General features: G+C 40.1%; 1 long non-coding RNA gene across 1 annotated transcript in view; it reads left to right on the forward strand.

Moving 5' to 3' along the window:
• LOC129472500 (uncharacterized) overlaps nucleotides 1-13,789 on the forward strand; it is a 41,587-nt gene extending 27,798 nt beyond the window's left edge. The window contains exon 3 of the long non-coding RNA XR_008653962.2: nucleotides 13,032-13,789. This is a non-coding gene — a long non-coding RNA (uncharacterized lncRNA). The remainder of the gene's footprint in view (nucleotides 1-13,031) is intronic.
• The last annotated feature ends 259 nt before the right edge of the window (nucleotides 13,790-14,048 follow it).

Consider the following 14,048-nt stretch of genomic DNA (forward strand, 5'->3'; position numbering starts at 1 on the left):
TTTCCTGGCTTGTGTCCTGTAGCTGAGCAACAAAGCCCCTGCTCTGTCTTTGGTTTGTCTAAGAGGCCTGTGGATGGCACGCACACCTGGGCATGGCTCCCTGCAGGCCCTGTGAATCCTGTCTGGTCCCCTCCTCATGGTCCGCTGGCCCTGCCTTGAAGAAAGCTGTTTCGCTACCTAGGAAGCATTGTCCAGCTCCATCTGTCATGGGCCCCTGCCCTCCCTACCTGCTTCCCCATGCCCAGGCCCTGCTATAAAGCTACTCTTGTCTGTCCTGCTGTATCACATTTGGTCCCCTGGGCTCTGAAACAACAGTGCGTGTGTTCTGTGTCCTGCACATTTCCTCATGAAGAAAACTTCTTCTGTTTCTATTAATGGTTCTCCATCTCAGAACTCAGGCCCCCTGAGTGGAGCTGAGCTGGTGGGACAGAGGCCCTGGGGTCCCCTCTGCGGCCCCACTTGTCTCTCAGGTGCTCCTGCACTCTGGTCACCTCTGCCACCTCTTTCTGTTGTGCAAAATGATGCCTGAAGGCCAGAGGTACTCAGTTCCTGTGATAGAGCCTGACTGTGAATCCCAGATTCAGCTTGTCTGGGACAAAACTTCTGCAGCGATAATCCATTGGGAATGAAGTAAAGAGGTTAAAATACAAATCAGACAACAAAATGCTGTGAAAGTAGACCACAGATTACCACTCTGGCATATGGGTTGTAGCAAGGGAGGCAGCATTATCTGCAGAGGGGTGAGGCAGCAGAATGGGAGCAGTATACCAGGTCTGGGTCAGACACCCTCAGGGTGGGGTCCCAGCCTCTCCACTTTCCAACTATTGATCTTGAGCAAGTATTTCAACTGTCTGAGCCTCTGTTGCCTCATCTAAAAATGAGGATAATGGTACTTAGCTCCTCATACAGGGAGGATTAGAAATGAAGATCATACAGCTTCTGGCACATAATATTCAACTATCATGGCCCTCTCTCCATTCCTCTTCAGGATTTAGAATCCAGTGAGTGAGAGTAAACAGTGTCATACCTGAATCACACTAGTTAAGATTAGACAAAGTTTTTTAAAAAGTAAATATTTCTTTGCTTTAAAGACTGAAGTAGAAGGCAAGAAAATGTTATCACACCACAAGGGAGAGGTTTAATACAGCAACTTATTAGTGAAATTTAGTTAGGAGAGGTTTAAGAAAGTTCCTGACATCACTCTTCATTCCAAAAGTCACTAGAAAATTATGCTAAAGTGTTCTTTGATTTAGTATTCAGGCCTTCGATGGCAGCAAGAGGCCTTCCTACAGCCATCGACCCTCTGTATAATTTGCAGTGAAGTGCTCAGCAGGAAATGACTCCAGGAGCTACGGCCCTGCTCGGTCATGTCTCAGCCCCGGCAAGCATCATCTAGGCCCCCCAGGTGCCATTAAGACTGTGACGACTATTTGGATGCTCATTTGGGACCCATGTGGAAAGCAGGAGTTAAGAGATTCTGCACAGATTTGGTAAAACGCCTTGGAAAGCCCCAGTAGAAAGCATCAGAAGATTCTCTCTGAAGGTAGTAAAGACTAAAAAAGATATTCTTTTGTACTTTGTGGCACATAATATGATTTTTTTATGTTTTTAGAACCATAAAATGACTTTTCATTCCAAGAAATCCATCACATTTGATAATTTATACTCTGTTTAATGAGAGTAAAGGATCCTCTAAATGCTATAAAAATTGCTCAGTTTTAGCTGAATTTTTTTCTAGAATGATTTATCCTCTTTTTTTTGAGTTGACTTTCCTTTTTTTTTTTTAAATTGCTAGCCTGTCATGTAACTCATCAAGCTTCCACAAAAAAATTTAAAAAAGGAAAGCTGAGCAGTATTAATTGTTTCTGGGCTTGGTATCATTAGGCTTAATGTTGGACAAATAGGGAAATGGACTCATGTCAGAGATTTGACTTATCGACACTGACAACTGTGGAGAGTCACATTCTCTTGTGAGAGAGCGAGCTGATAGTACAATAAGGGAGGAAGAAAAAAGTACAGAAAGATAACAAAGATACAGAAAACATAAATTAAAATGTTTTCTTAGAGGCAAAGTTTCTATCTTTCCTTGGGCAAGACACTTATTTCCTCTGCATCTTATATAAAATCATACATATTTTAATGATTGCTAGAAATAATATATGTAGATTGCTTAAATGTCAGGTAAAGGATACAGCTCCCCTTAAACTAATCATGGTAATGTAAATTTCACTGGAACATGATGATGTCAAGAGCACTCCAATAGGATCAGAGGGCAGGGCTATTGAGCTTGGTTCCATGTTTAGTAGGCACCAGATTACAGTGGAGCATGTGGGAATTTAAAGTCAAAAAACCTTCATCACTTCTTAGCTTGGTACTGTTAGGGGAGGCAACCAAGCACAGGCCCTGAGTGTCCCTACACCATCTAGCTGGGTAGGTCCAAAATGCAAAGCTCTGCCTACTCTCTACCTAGGCCATTTCTCAGGATTGTATTTTCCTTGAACAACCTTCAGGGATGTGGTAATGAATCTATTAGAGACCAAGAGCAAGTTTGCTTTCTGCTTGCTACAACATGGTGGATTTCCAAAGCACAGTGTTCCTCAGGTGTGAGGCAAATGCACTGCATGCTTCACATTCATCTGACCCATGGAGAGCCTTGGGGGAAAGGGGAAGCAGTACAAATTGTGCTGCTTGCTGTGCTGTGAATAATAAAGTTCTTTGCCTCTGACCCAGGAGTCTTGTGTCTTTTGCCAGCATCCATGAAACAGTAATAGGCTAATTTATTAACTTGTAAGTTGAGAAAATTAAATCCTAGACCTGACAATGTCCTAGGTCAAATTATTTAATTCATCAAATTCTTGGTTTGCTCAACTGTAGAACATAGACAGTAGTAGTGTTAGTTAAGGATTGGTATGGGCATTTAAGAAGTAATTAAATGTGAAAAACCTGGCTCAATTCCCGTGAGTGAGTGAATTGAGTGGCTGGATCTTTTCCAAAGCCCTAAGCTGTGTGGATGTTGCTGAGCCATTGCTACAGCATGGTCCGACCCACATCACTGGACAAAGCATTGATTTCTTCTTTTTTCCCATGCATGGGGTTCATCTTGCCATTGGACACTAAACAGCTTGAGAACTGATCTGCATTGCATGTGTCTCTTGTAGCCCTGATTGGGCTTGGCACAGCATTGCTTAGATCCTGAGCACCCAGAAAACAAGTAATTGAACACTACTTGATGGACATATGCCTCTGCCCTTCAGGTAAGGCACTTATTCTGTACCTTGTCCATAACAGAATTGATATAATAAAATCTGTTTCGCATGGTGGACGACAGGCAGGATTAGATGGACGGACAGAGCAGTATGTGCTATAGAGGCTTGTATTGTGAACTTCTGCTCCAGAACAACTGCAGGAATAAATCAGGAAAGCCAAGAAAACCCACAGACCCTCTGAAGGAAGCAGATTGCTCCTGCAGGACCTGGCAGACACCTCAAATACTGTGAATGCCTAAACTATGGAAGTGAGAAAGGGGGATCGTCTGCCCCTGAACATACATCTTCACTGGGGAAACGGAAGGTCTGGATCATGGGAGAAGATTCTGACCTTACCTGGAGCTGAGTCAATTTAGAGAGCCAAGTGAAATTCGGGGGTAGAGGAAGCAGCAGGAGAATCCCCATGGGCTCACTGGGTCCCCTGGGAAGCCATTTCTTCCTCGCCTCACAGGGGTCTTTGGGGATGGTTGCTAGAGGTACTGGGAAAAGGCCACAGGGAGAAGGAAATCTCCAGCTGAACTTTGTAACAATTTGAACTGATCGAGAAGTCTCCTGGCCAGAACTCAGGGGAAGACATGAATCTGGTGTGCAAACTTCACAGGTAGGGGAAGCATGAAAGCCCTACTTGCTTTCACAGCTGGGGGTATGTAACCCAGGGCACATTCTCAGCTTTGCTCACCCACTGCCTGGAAACAGACTTGGTGCTGTCGGTGGGAGCATGGAGGGAGTGAGACTGGCCCTTTGAGTTGTGTGGGAGCTGGGTGAGGCCAGATTTCCCCCACTTCCCCGACAACCTGCATGACACAGTAGAGGCAGCCATAATCCTCCTAGGAACATAATTGCATTGACCTGAGAACCTCACCCTCATACCACACAGCAGACGCAGCAAGACCCGTTCAAGAAGAGTCTGAGCTCAGACATGCCTAGCCCTGTCCCCACCTAATGGTCCTTCCCTACCCACCCTGGTAGCTGAAGAAAAAGTGTGTATACTCTTGGGAGTTCTAGGGCCTAGACTATCAACTGATCCTCTCCATACTACCATAGCTAATGCTTCCTTGAAAGTGCCACCTGCTGGCAGAAGGCCAATCAGCACAAAAATAGTACATTAAACAACCAAAGCTAAAGATCCTCACAGAGTCCATTTCACTGCCCTGCCCTCTCCACTGGAACAGGTGCTGGTACCCATGGCTGAGAGACCCACAGATGGTTTACATCACAGGGCTCTGTGCAAACAACCCCACTACCAGCCCAGAGCCTGATAGACTTGCTGAGTGGCTAGATCCAGAAGAGAGACAACAATCAATACAGCTTGGCTTTCAGGAAGCCACATCCCTAGGAAAAGGGGGACAGTACTACGGCAAGGGAACATCTTGTGGGACAAAAGAATCTGAACAGCCTTGAGCCCTAGACTGTCTCTCTGACAGAATCTACCCAAATGAGAAAGAACCAGAAAACCAACTCTGGTAATATGTCAAAACAAGGTTATTTAACACCCCCAAAATATCACACTAGCTTACCTGCAGTGGATCCATACCAAGAAGAAATTCCCAATTTACCTGAAAAAGAATTCAGAAGGTTAGTTATTGAGGTAATCAGAGAGGCATCAGAGAAAGACAAAGCCCAATGTAAAGAAGCCAAAAAAAAAAAAAAAAAAAAAAAGGTACAAGACACGAAGGGAGAAATTTTTAATGAAATAGCATAAATAAAAAACAATAAAAACTTCAGGAAACGGTGAGCACACTTATAGAAATGCAAAATACTCCTGAAAGTCTCAACAGTAGAACTGAACAAGCAGAATAAAGAACTTCAGAGCTCGAAGACAAGGTTTTCCAATTAACCCAATCCAACAAAGGCAAAAAAGAACAAGAAAATATGAACAAAGCCTCCGAGAAGTCTAGGATTATGTTAAACAACCAAACCTAAGAATAATTGGCATTCCTGAGGAAGAAGAGAAATCTAAAAGTTTGGAAAATATATTTGAGGGAATAATCAAGGAAAACTTCCCTGGCCTTGCCAGAGACCTAGATATCCAAATACAAGAAGCTCAAAGGACACCTGGAAAATTCATTGCAAAAAGATCATCATCTAGGCACATTGTCATCAGGTTATCTAAAGTTAAGATGAAAGAAAGAATCTTAATAGCTGTGAGACAAAAGCACCAGGTAAGCTATAAAGGAAAACCTACCAGATTAAAAGCAGATTTCTCAGCAGAAACTCCACAAGCTAGAAAGGATTGGGACCCTATCTTCAGCTTCCTTAAACAAAACAATTATCAGCAAAGAATTTTGTATCTAGTGAAACTAAGCTTCATAAACGAAGGAAAGATACAGTCTTTTTCAGACAAACAAATGCTGACAGAATTTACCACTACCAAGCCAGCACTACAAGAACTGCTAAAAGGAGCTCTAAATCTTGAAACAAATCCTGGAAACACATCTAAATAGAACCTCTTTAAAGCATCTATGAAACATCTTTAAAGGACCTATAAAACAAAAATAGAATTAAAAAAATAAAAAACCAAGGTATACAGGCATCAAATAGCATGATGAATGAAATGGTACCTCACATCTCAATACTAAGGTTGAATGTAAATGGCCTAAATCCTCCACTTAAAGATACAGAATTGCAGAATGGATAAGAATTCACCAATCAAGTATCTGCTGCCCTTAAGAGACTCACTTAACACATAAGGACTCAAAAACGCAAGGTAAAGTGGTGGAAAAAGACATTCCATGCAAATGGACACAAAAATGTGCAGGAATAGCTATTCTTATATCAGACAAAGCAAACTTCAAAGCAACAGCACTTAAAAAAGACAAAAAGGGACATTATATATTGATAAAAGGCCTTGGCCAACAGGAAAATATAACAATCCTAAATATATTTGCACCTAACACTGGAATTCCCAAATTTATAAAACAATTACTACTAGACTTAAGAATTGAGGTAGACAGCAACACAATAATAGTGGGGGACTTCAATACTCCACTGACAGCACTAGACAGGTCATCAAGGCAGAAAGTCAACAAAGAAATAATGGACTTAAACTATACTCTGGAATAAATGGACTTAACAGATTTTTACAGAACATTCTACCCAACAACCACAGAATATATATTATGTTCATCAGCGCATTGAACTTTCTCCAGTGTAGACCATATGATAAGCCACAAAACAAGTCTCAATAAATTTCAGAAAACTGAAATTATATAAAGCATTCTCTCAGACCACAGTGGAATAAAACTGGAAATCAACTCCAAAAGAACCTTCAAAACCAGACAAATACATGAAAATGAAGTAACCTGTTACTGAATGATCATCGGGTAAACAATGAAATCAAGATGGAAATTAAAAAATTATTTGAACAACAACAATAGTGACACAACCTATCAAAACGTCTGGGATACAGCAAAGGCGGTGCTAAGAGGAAAGTTCATAGCCCTAAATGCCTATACGAAAAAGTCTGAAAGAACACAAGCAGGACAATGTAAGGTCATACCTCAAGGAATTAGAGAAACAAGAACAAACCAAACCCAAACCCAGTAGAAGAAAGGAAATAACCAAGATCAGAACAGAATTAAATGAAATTGAAACAACCAACTAAACAAACAATAACAAAAAAATACAAAAAATAAATGAAACAAAAAAACTGGTTATTTGAAAAGATAAATAAAATTGATAGACAATTAGCAATATTAACCAAGAAAAGAAGAGAGAAAATCCAAATAAGCTCAATTAGAAAAGAAATGGCACATATTACAACTGACCACAGAAATACAAAAGATCATTCAAGGCTACTATGAACATCTTTATGTGCATAAACTAGAAAACCTACAGGAGATGGATAAGTTCCAGGAAAAATACAACCCACCTAGCTTAAATCAGGAAGAATTAGAGACCCTGAACAGACAAATAACAAGCAGCAAGATTGAAATGGTAATTTAAAAATTACCAACAAAAAAGTCCAGCCTCAGACAGATTCACGGCAGAATTTTACCAGACCTTCAAAGAAGAATTGGTAACAATCCTATTGACACTATTCCACAAGATAGAGAAAGAGGGAATCCTCCCTAAGCCATTCTGTGATGCCAGTATCAATCTAATACCAAAACCAGGAAAGAATATAACCCAAAAATAAAACTACAGACCAATGTCCCTGATGAACATAGATGGTAAAATCCTTAACCAAATGCTAGCTAACTGAATCCAACAACATATCAAAAATATAATCCAAATGATCAAGTGGGCTTTATGGCAGGGATGCAGGGATGGTTTAACATATACAAGTCAATAAATGTGATACACCACATAAACAGAATTAAAAACAAAAATCACATGATCATCTCAATAGACACAGGAAAAGCATTTGACTAAATACAGCATCCCTTTATGATTTAAAAAACCTCAGCAAAATCGGCATAGAAGAGACATAGCTTAATGAAGTAGAAGCCATCTATGACAAACTCACAGCCAACATAATACTGAATGGGGAAAAGTTGAAAGCATTATCTCTGAGAATTGGAAAAAGACAAGGATGCCCATTCTCACCACTCCTCTTCAACGTAGTACTAAAAGTCCTAGGCAGAGCAATCAGACAAGAGAAAGAAATAAAGGGCATCTAAATCAGTAAGGAGTAAGTCAAGCTGTCACTGTTTGCTGATGATATGATTGTTTATCTAAAAATCCCTGAAGACTCCTCCAGAAAGCTCCTAGAACTGATAAAAGAATTCAGGAAAGTTTCTGGATACAAAATTAATGTACACAAATCAGTAGCTCTTCTATACACCAACAGCGACCAAGCTGAGAATCAAATCAAGAACTCAACCCCGTTTACAATAACTACCCAAAAATAAAATACTTAGGAATATACCTAATCAAGGAGATGAAAAACCTCTGTAAGAATAACTATAAAACACCGCTGAAAAACACATACACAAACAAACGGAAACACTTCCCATGCTTATGAATAGGTAGAATCAATATTGTGAAAATGACCATACTGCCAAAAACAATCTACAAATTCAATGCAATTCCCATCAAAATACCACCACCATTCTTCACAGAACTAGAAAAAAAGATCTTAGAATTTATATAGAACCAAAGCATAGCCAAAGCAAGACTAAGCAAAAAGAACAAAATTGGAGGCATCACATTACCTGATTTCAAGTTATATTATAAGGCCATAGTTACCAAAATAGCATGGTTCTGATATAAAAATAGGCACATAGGCCGGGCACGGTGGCTCACGCTTGTAATCCCAGCACTTTGGGAGGCCGAGGCGGGCGGATCAAGAGGTCAGGAGATCGAGACCACGGTGAAACCCCGTCTCTACTAAAAATACAAAAAATTAGCCGGGCATGGTGGCGGGCGCCTGTAGTGCCAGCTACTCGGAGAGGCTGAGGCAGGAGAATGGCGTGAACCCAGGAGGCGGAGCTTGCAGTGAGCCGAGATCGCGCCACTGCACTCCAGCCTGGGTGAGAGAGCGAGACTCCGTCTCAAAAAAAAAAAAAAAAAAATGGCACATAGATCAATGGAACAGAATAGAGAATCCAGAAATAAACCCAAATACTTATAGCAAACAAAAACATAAAGTGGGGAAAGGACACCCTATTCAACAAATGGTGCTGGGATAATTGGCAAAACACATGTAGAAGAATGAAACTGGATCCTCGTCTCTCACCTTACACAAAAATCAACTCAAGATGGTTCAAGGACTTAAATCTATGACCTGAAACTATAAAAATTCTAGAAGATAACATTGGAAAAACCCTTCTAAACATTGGCTTAGGTAAGGATTTTATGATCAAGAGCCCAAAAGCAAATGCAATAAAAACAAAGATAAGTAGCTGGGACTTAATTAAACTAAAAAGCTCTTGCACGGCTGAAGGAACAGTCAGCAGAGTAAACAGACAACCCACCCAGAGTGGGAGAAAATCTTCACAATCTGTACACCTGAGAAAGGACTGGTATCCAGAATCTACAATGAACCTAAAGTAATTATCAAGAAAAAATCAAACAATCCCGGTAAAAGGTGGGCTAAGGACATGAATAGACAATTCTTAAAAGAAGATATATAAATGGCCAACAAACATATAAAAAATGCTCAACATTACTAATGATCAGGGAAATGCAAATCAAAACCACAATGTGCTACCACCTTACTCCTGCAAGAATGGCCATAATTAAAAAATAGGAAGTAGTAGATGCTGGCATGTCTGCGGTGAACAGGGAACACTTCTACACTGCTGGTGGGAATCTACTCTAGTACAGCCACTATGCAAAACAGTGTGGAGATTCCTTAAAGAACTAAAAGTAAACTACAGCAATCCCACTATTGGGTATCTACTCAGAGGAAAAAATGTCATTATATGAAAAAAGATTCTTGCACACACATGTTTGTAACATTACGATTTGCAATTGCAAAGACTTGGAACCAACGGAAATGCTCATGAATCAATGAGTGGATGAAGAAACTGTGGGGTGTGTGTGTGTGTGTGTATATATATATAAGGTGATATATATATGATGGAATACTACTCAACCATAAAAAGGAATGAATTAATGGCATTCACAGCGACCTGAATGAGATTGAAGACTATTATTCTAAGTGAAGTAACTCAGGAATGGAAAGCCAAACATCATATGTTCTCACTCGTAAGTGGGAGCGAGGCTATGAGGATGCAAAGGCATAAGAATAATGCAATGGATTTGGGGGACTAAGGTGGAAAGGGTGAGAAGGGGGTGAGTGATAAAAGACCACAAATTGGGTGCAGTGTATATTGTTCAGGAGATGGGTGCACCAAAACCTCACAAATCACCACCAAAGAACTTACTCATGTAACCAAACACCACCTGTTCCCCAATAACTTATAAAATTAAAAATTAAAAAAAATAAAATCTGTTTCACCTGCCTCATTGTTTTTCCTGAGATACAATGACATAATTAATGCATTTATAAAATTATGAATAACTCACATTTATTGACTCCTCTTTGTGTGCCAGCCACTGAATTTATGTATTTCATTTTAACCTCTCAGTAGCTTTGAAAATATTAAAAGATTATTTTACAGATGAGAAAACCAGGGCTCAGCAAGGTTGAATAAGTTTTCTAAAGTTACACAGCTACCAAAGGAAGCAGACAGTTTATGAACCCAGGGCAGTCTGACTCAGAGAATTGTGCTGCCTGATATAGTAGTCACTAGTCATAGTGGCTATTTAAGTTAAAATTAATTAAAAGTAAATGCAAAAAAAATTCAGTTTCTAAGTTGAATTTGTCACATAATGAGTGGCTAGTAGTTACTATATTGGACAGTGTAGAATAGAACATTTTCATCATCAAATAAAGTTCTATTGGACAGCTCTAGAGCCTACTTTTTTCAGCTTACGATAAATAGCACCAACCTCCTTCCTACGTCTTTCTATTCTTACTATCGTGCAACATTATAATTTTTATCAGCACACATCAATCCTGGCACTAATCCACTCCAAGAGCACCTCTTACACCCTCCTTTGCTCAGGGTCTTCTGTTTCAACTCAATTCCGTTTTGTTCTGTTTGCCAACCTGCAACCATGCCCCTTGATGCCCCACTATCCATATCAGTTGTCAGATTCCTGACCTGATTTTCTGTTTCCTGACATTATCCCCTCAGATGGGACTTTCCGTTAATATTGTATCCTTTCCAAACACTGAGCACGCAGCTAGACTGAAACGAACTAGCTCTAGCTAAATGTTCTGCTAAGTGCTGAATATATCTTATCCCATTTTCCATCAGGAAAAATCTAGAAGGTAGTTAATAATATTCCTATTTCATAAAAGTAGAAACCAAGGCTATGAGAAGCAAGAAATTAAGGTCAAATGGGTTATTTGGGTGCCAGAGTGTTAGAAAATGACAGAACCAGGATTCCTGACTAGGACTGTTGATGCCAAGCTCTTGCTGTGGGTCTCTCCCCAGGGTGTGTGGCTGCTTTAGGCTGTTCTTCACACTCAGACTTATTCAGAAGAGCCACTGAAGCCCTAGACCTGAAAGGGTCTTAGGGGCTACTCTCTCTGTCTCTAATTTTTTCTACTCTGTGTGAATAAAAAACCGAGGGCATACTGTCTTACACATAATTTGATGCTCAGTAATTGTTTGTTGAAGGGAATTATCATCGCTTTCGTTAACCGCTATTGTTATAGAGATGAAACAGAGATGTTCGAGACACAAAAAACAAATCTGGAATGTTTAGACTAGAAAGTTTTTTTACAGCTAAAATATTTACAAGTGCGGGCCCTATGTATTTCTCATGGACTAAGTGAATGCCAGTGAGATGCACAGATAAGGAATGTTACAGAAAAGCCCAATGGCAAAAACCAGTGTTAAATAGCCAAGAGCAGGCATCCTGAGTGGGCCAAGTGGGAGCCAGGCCATCCTTTATAACCTAGACTCAGAGGTTATGGCATCACTTATGTCACATTCTATTCATCAAAGTGGTTGCAAAATCTGCTGAGATTTAAGAGCAAGGTAAATAGACTCCACCTCTTGACAGGGAGTGGAAAGATTCTGGGAAAGCATATGGAACCAGAAATACTTCTGTGGTCTGTCTTTTGAAAAATGCAATCTGCCATACTAACTATAGGTAGAGGGATGTATGGATTAGGGGCCTAATAAGATAAGAGAATTTAGGCAGAAAAGTAGTGTGGGGATATATTTAGAAATGAAGATTAGAGAACACAATATTCTAATTTGTCCATATAAATAATCAGAGACCACATTTTGCCAGAAGACTATACTACCACAATGAAATAGCCCAGTATTCAAGAGTTACAAAATCAGGTAAGTGAAAATATCTTTATTATCTCACATGCTCACTGTTACATATTTCCTTGTATTATGTTTCAGCAACAATTCAAAAAACGGCACTTGGAAATACTAGGTAGAAACTTAAATTCAACCAATCACTGAAATAGAGCTGAGAAATTGGATCTTTGCTACATCTGTTGAGTTATGAAGAGACTGGTAACCTATGTACTGTATTTGATTTAGTATATTGAAGACTAAAATACAATAACTTTAGGAATATTATATAACATAAGCTTGTGCTGTCTTAAGCTACCTTTCAAAATAAGTAGTCATGGTTGACACAAGCCCTTCAGCTTTCAAGAACTTTGCTTTCAGGTATGTTTTGATGTTTTAGGGGTGATACATGCTCCCTAAAAGTCTGATATTACTGAGCACATTGGCGTGAGTTTTATTCTCTGCCAGTCTGTAATCTACAGTCCTGCCAGCACTGTCATGCTGGATGTTCAAGGCTCCCCTGGGCATGGACTGCTCTGACCAGGATCACCATTAATGAGTGGATTCCCATAGAGCTTGTCAGCTAACACGGGGAAGAAATGCATGTCTTCACTTTTCTGTTGTGCTCTGTTGATGGGGTGGTCCCAAGACAGTACTGCTTGTGTCCTGATCTTTGACAAGTATTTAGAGGAACAGCAACTCCAGAGGCACTCATCCATGGGGTCGTGTGGGGGGCATAGCCACCTGAGAGTAAAAACATTGCACTTAAAAATAACTTCTCATGAACCTGTTTCTGTCAAAGTGGAGTTTCCCCATTTCCCCAAGTTCTCTTTCTTACAACCAAGACCCCCTAGACTTAACACAATAATCCACATAGAAATTATTTGACATTTAGAAAGAATCTGGGCTGTCCAGAAATATCAGGACTTCAGGAACAACACAGCAGTGAATTTTCTGGGTTTTCTTATTGCCTCTCATGTATGTCTCCCAGACAGAGTGAAGAAGAAGCCTCAGATCCAGAACCACCAGCAGGCACAGAAAAAAAAGAAAAAGAAGCTACAAGAAATGCCTATTTTCTTCAGTCAATGTTCTAGAAAAGGGTGGCCTAGCATCAGAAAATATTTTTGGCAATACTTGTCTATGTCAGTCAAATATGAACAGGAACAATACTCCTCAGTTCTTGTAGATTCAGCAGAGCTGAACAGAAAGTTGATCTTCCATACTCCCTTTCCTCCACCCTTGGAAGCAGGCGGCATGCTGTAGTTATTCCTCTGGATATTGTCAGCCTGGCTGAGCAGGAAGCTGGTCTTCTTTCCCTCTCCTGGCAGAGGTAGGTGACAGTGATCCCATTTTACTGCAGGTGAAGTGTTGGTGAGATTGAGTATGAATCCTGCATTCTATACACAGCTGACGCAGGTAGTGTTTGGATTGTTCTACCATGATTTTGTTAGCTGGGTCCATCGGTGCATAAAGCTGACCATTCCCACCCTGCAGCAGTGAGACTTAATGAGATGGTCCAGAAGGGGGCTTCACCCTCTCTGCTTCTGTTCTGTTATGTGATTGGGGCCAACAGGGTAGCTGAAAATACTCAACAACCTAGAACTCATATAATACCTCAACAGGAGAACTGCCTGAAAAACTGAAAAAGATTAAATAGATTGCAGGGTTTCAGAACATAATATCCAAAAAGTCCAGAATTTTTGGACTTATCTGACAATCACATAAGAACCAGGAAAATCAACAGAAACAAACTCCAAGATGAATTAGGGGTTGGAAATATCTAATAAGGATTTTAAAGCAACCATCAAAGTGCTTCAACAAGCAGTTGTGAGTTCTCTTGAAACAAATGAGAAATTAGAAAATCTTGACAAAAAAGAAGGATAATCAAGATACGTAAACATATCTGTATTAATCTGTTTTCACACTGCTATAAAGAACTGCCTGAGATTGGGTGATTTATAAAGAAAAGAGCTTTAATTGACTCACAGTTCTGCATGGCTTGGGGGCC

This window comes from Symphalangus syndactylus, chromosome 22 (genome assembly GCF_028878055.3).
Source record: "Symphalangus syndactylus isolate Jambi chromosome 22, NHGRI_mSymSyn1-v2.1_pri, whole genome shotgun sequence".
NCBI classification, from domain to species: domain Eukaryota; kingdom Metazoa; phylum Chordata; class Mammalia; order Primates; family Hylobatidae; genus Symphalangus; species Symphalangus syndactylus.